Source organism: Lynx rufus, unplaced genomic scaffold (assembly GCF_022079265.1).
Source record: "Lynx rufus isolate CCGP_SWC_20201006 ecotype Redwood Valley unplaced genomic scaffold, mLynRuf1.p SCAF_22, whole genome shotgun sequence".
Taxonomy (NCBI): Eukaryota; Metazoa; Chordata; class Mammalia; order Carnivora; family Felidae; genus Lynx; species Lynx rufus.
Window position 1 is genome coordinate 18,307,936 of NW_025814837.1, and position 4,914 is coordinate 18,312,849.

Consider the following 4,914-nt stretch of genomic DNA (forward strand, 5'->3'; position numbering starts at 1 on the left):
CTAGCTTGGATCTTCCCCCTGAACTTCAGGCTCATATATCCAACCTCGTCAGTATCTTCACTGGAGTGTCTACAGACATCTCAGACCTAATGTGTCCAACACTGAATTCCTGACGTCCACCCTTTTCCTGCTCCACATGCCTATGCAGTTTTTTTCCATCTTAATTATGACAACTATTTGCTTCCAATTTGAGATGAAAACTTTGTCTTTGAATCTAGAGTGAGTCTCTTGTAGGCGGCATATAGTTGGATCATTTTTTCTTTTAATACATTCTGGCAGTATCTGTATTTTAATTGGCAAGTTTAATCCATTTATATTCAAAGCAATTGCTCGTAGGGAAGAACTATTTCTGCCGTTTTTCTGTGTTTTTTATGTATCAAATTTTTTGTTGTTGTTTCTCAGTTCCTCTAATACTGCCTTCATTTGTGTTTGATCTTTTTTTCCTACTGTATCATGTGATTTTTTTCATTTCCTCTTCTGTATAAACTTGTAGTTATCTTCATAGTGGTTACCATGGGAATTATAACTAATAATCTTGCATTTATAACACTGTAGTTTGAATTGATACCATCTTTCTTTCTTTCTTTCTTTCTTTCTTTCTTTCTTTCTTTCTTTCTGCAAAAAAGCTTTATTGTTTTCATTTGGTCCACGGCTTGGGAGAGGTCTCAGGGTGGTTAAAAAGCTGCCTAGTGGATACAAGGAGAGACTCAAGCACAAGCCCTGGCACCTGGGGGAATGCCAGAGGGACCCTCCCAAAGGCTGCTGGGCTCCAGAGACTTCTAGTCGTGCTTGAGGGTGAGTCTTTCGAAGAGATACTCGCCCAGCCCAGCCTGGGGGCCGGACAGCCTGTGATTAGTCAGGTGGTCACCCATCTTCTTGATGAGTTTCACCTCCTCATCTAGAAAGCAATTCTCCATGAAGTCACAGAGATGGAGGTCTGCGTGGGCAGAACCCAGGGCATGCAGATCCCAAAGGGCCTGGTTCGAGTTCTTCTCCAGAAGCAGGGAGGCTACCATGGCATTCAGGGTTTCACCCCACTCATCTTGGGACGGCTTCTGCATGTCTTGGAAGAGGGCGTGACCCCTGCGCTGGTTTTGCATCTTCAACAGATGCTCAGCTCCCCTCTGGCTTCTCCTCAGCCAACTCGCAGAAGAAGTGGCCCACATCCTCCAGAGCCACATCGTCACTGTCGAAATAGAAGCCCAGAGAGAGGTAGGTGTAGGAGGCCCACAGATACATATTGACCAGTCAGTTGAGGGCAGCCTCTACCTTGGTGGAATAATTCTGATGAATCTGGGAGCTCATGGTTGATCGGTGATGAGGAGCTAAGTTCAAAATCGGGTGTTGGCTGGTCTAGAGGCAGAGGGTGGGCAAGAAGATGGCTCTGAAGGTTGTGACTGGAAAAAAGGTTGGAGGGTGGTCAGAGGCTGGTAGTGTTGGGAAAATGAATAAAGTTTTACACTGTAAGATGGCAGATGGGGCTGAAACAAGCTCTGGTCTCTAGCTTGGAGACCCCTCTTCTGGGTTCTTCTTGCCCTGTTTACTGCGGGCGAAAACCCCCACAGATATGGAAGCTGACAACTATAAATTACCCTTCCCACTTGCATTTGGTGCTCAGATCTTTGGAGAAACGGTCTCCTCTGAACCTGCTGGTGTTAAATAAATCTCTGATCCACTGTACAGTAGAAGGGGCATCCCTGGGTCTGTTCCATCTGTTCCAAACACTGTTGAAGCAAGAGACAGATCCACAGGACCACCAGGAGCACGGCCCTTAGTTTCAGTACCATAAAGAAATTGTGCTCCTACACAGCTTTCCTTTCTTTATGTTATTGTCACAAATTTTATCTGTATACATCATATACCTATTAACACAGAATTATAATTTTTTATGAATTTGGCTTTTTATGAACTTAGCTTTTTATTTAATTGGCTTATCATATAGGAAACAAAAAGGGGTTTTATTTTATTTATTTATTTATTTATTTATTTATTTAATTGGCTTATCATATAGGAAACAGAAAGAGGGTTTACAGAACAAAAAAAAAAATACTGCCATTTGTATTTACCTATGTATGTAGGTACATACAAAACCTTTACTAGAGTTCTTTATTTCTTCATATGGCTCTGAGTTACTATCCAGTGTTCTTTCATTTTAGTCTGAAGGAGTCCTTTTAGCATTTCTTATAGGGAATGTCTACTAGTGATGAGCTTTTTCAATTTTTTGTTTACCTGAGAATATCTTAATTTCTCCTTCATTTTTGAAAGATAATTTTGCCAGATGTATAATTCTTGATTGGCAGGTTTTTCTCCCCCATTCAGCCCTTTAAATAAATAATCTCAATGCCTTCTGGAATCTGTGGCTTCTTAATAAATTAGCTCTTCAGGTGCCTGGGTTGCTCAGTCAGTTAAGCGTCTGACTCTTGATTTTGATTCAGGTCATGTTCTCATTGTTTGTGGGATTGAGCCCATGTCTGGCTCCACACTGGAAACATGGAGCCTGCTTGGGATTCTCTCTCCCTCTCTCTTTGCCCCTCCCATGCTAGTGCGCGTGCATGTGCTCTCTCTCTCAAAATGGAAAGATAAATATTTAAAAAGGAAAGAAGAAAGGGACTGGTAAGATTTAAAAAAATTAGCTTTTTATATTTTTAATGATCCCTTGGATATGACAAGTTACTTCTCTCTTGCTGCTGTCAAGATTCTTTCTGTGTCTTTGGCTTTCAACAATTAGATTATAACATGTCAGTGTGGATCTTATCCTATATGTGAAGTTTATCAGAGTTGGAGTTTGTTGAGTTTCTTGAATGTCAGGATTCATATCTTTCCTCAAATTTGGGAAGTTATTAGCCATTATTTCTTCAAATATTCTTTCTGCTCCTTTTTCTCTCTTCTTTCCTTCTGGAACTCACATTATGCATATGTTGGCATGCTTGATGGTGTCCCCAGAATCTCTGAAGCTGTATGTTGCTCTGTATTACTGTTTGCTTTCTATTTGTCCATAAGTTCTTTGTCCCTTTCCCCCCTTTTTTCCCTGCCTTCTTTTGGATTAATTGCATATTTAAAAAACTTTTGTTTTCTCTCCATTTTGCTATACTCTTTGTTTTATTTTTTAGTGGTTGCTTAGTGTATCTAACATGCATTTTTAAGTTATGACAGTCTACCTTCTATTATATTGTGCTACTTTCAACATTCACTTATAAGGACTCTTGTAATTACATTGGGTCCACCCACATAATCTAGAATAATCCCCTTATCTCAAGATCCTTAACTTAATCGTATCTGTAAAGTCCCTTCTACAATGTAGGGTAACATATTCTTAGGTTCAATGGATTAGGACATAGATATCTTTGGGAGGGGCCATTACTCAGCCATCCTATAAAGCATTGATATAAAGTATATCTCTTTCTTCATTCTCTCCCATTAAACTATTCATTAAGTAACTACATGCTGAGGGCATCTTTAGCAGAAAGTTTTCATGTGGACAAAAAGAAAAAGTTTAGAAGAAAAGGCAGAGTGGTAGAGAAGAATGATCCCTGAACTTGGGTTCTAGTCCTAGATCTGTTTATCAGTAGCTGTTTATTTTAAAAAATAACCTACCTCTCCAAACCTCTGTTTTCTTGTAAGGTAAAATAACTAGGAAATCTCTTAGAACCTTCTGTTTCTATAATTTGATAAATCTTATGTATCCCACAATTTGATTAAATCAGGATATGAAATGTGCTCATTGCGGAGTAGATTCAAGACTTGTGATCCAGCGCCTTCTACAAATTTTGCAAGGAGGTTCAGTTCTTTAGATAAAAGAGAACGACATTCTGCTTTTGCTACCAGAAGAGAACTGTACAAATCTAGTTGCACATGAGGTAATATAACCTAAACAGAGCTATTGGGGGAAGGCCTAGGAGCCAGAGAACAAAGATGAGAAAAAAGACAAAGGACTGGCATGGTCTCAGTGCTCAGGAGGGATACCTTCTAGCACTGTTCCAAGAAGATCCAACCAAGGTGCAGGTAAAAGCCCCATTATCAAACACTTGCAAAGCCTTTCCCTGAGGTCATGCCATGGAAAAACAGACAGACAGTGACTCAGAACTTTAGCTGTGTGTGGGAGCCACTGAAATAAACTGTCAAGGAGGAAAGGTGGATTGCAACAGCTTCTACCAATGGTACCGTGGCAGTATACAAACTGGATATAGACTGGAGGCAGAATTCATAGTCAAAAGTATTGTCAGAGATCAAGAAAGTGCCTGCAGGTTGCTAATCAGCATGTGGGTCTGCATGCCTAAAAGTGAAATGACAGGGAAGATGGCTCTTCTGCTGGGACTTTGTCAGCTATCCAGGTGCCAGAGTGAGAAACAGATTCTGTTGTGGCAAGAGGGCCAGAAAAATCTTCATTCTTAATCTGGCCCATCACCTGAGAATTTGCACCATGTGAAAAAGCTGATGGTGGGTAACAGCTGCATGTTGAATGAAGCAGCGAGCATGCCAGCCACACTTCATATTGAGTTTAATGAAGAGATCAAACTTATTTTTCCAGAGTTCTGTCAGAGATCACGAGGGAACACAAACATATATTAAAGCAAAGCAATGGATCATTAGAGATGGGACCAGTTGTTTGACTGGAATAATTTGAATACAACTGCTAAGGACAAAAGTCCATGTGTAAGGAGGGGGAAACCTTTCATTCTCATGCTAAAGAGAGAAGGGGTTATAGAGAAAGATTTTTGATGTTTAATTTTACTATAAGATTACAGAAAAATTGGGGCACTTGTGTGGCTCAGTTGGTTGAGCATCTGACTTTGGCTCAGGTCATGATCTTGCAGTTTGTGGGTTCGAGTCCCCCATTGGGCTCTGTGCTGACAGCTCAGAGCCTGAAGCCTGTTTCAGATTCTGTGTCTCCCTCTTTCTGCCCCTCCCCCACTC

The 4,914-nt window shown here is 40.6% G+C and overlaps 1 pseudogene; it reads right to left on the reverse strand.

Annotated features, from left to right (window-relative positions):
* Nucleotides 1–758: 758 nt before the first annotated feature.
* On the reverse strand, nucleotides 759–1,305 carry LOC124517638 (ferritin light chain-like; annotated as a pseudogene).
* Nucleotides 1,306–4,914: the final 3,609 nt, after the last annotated feature.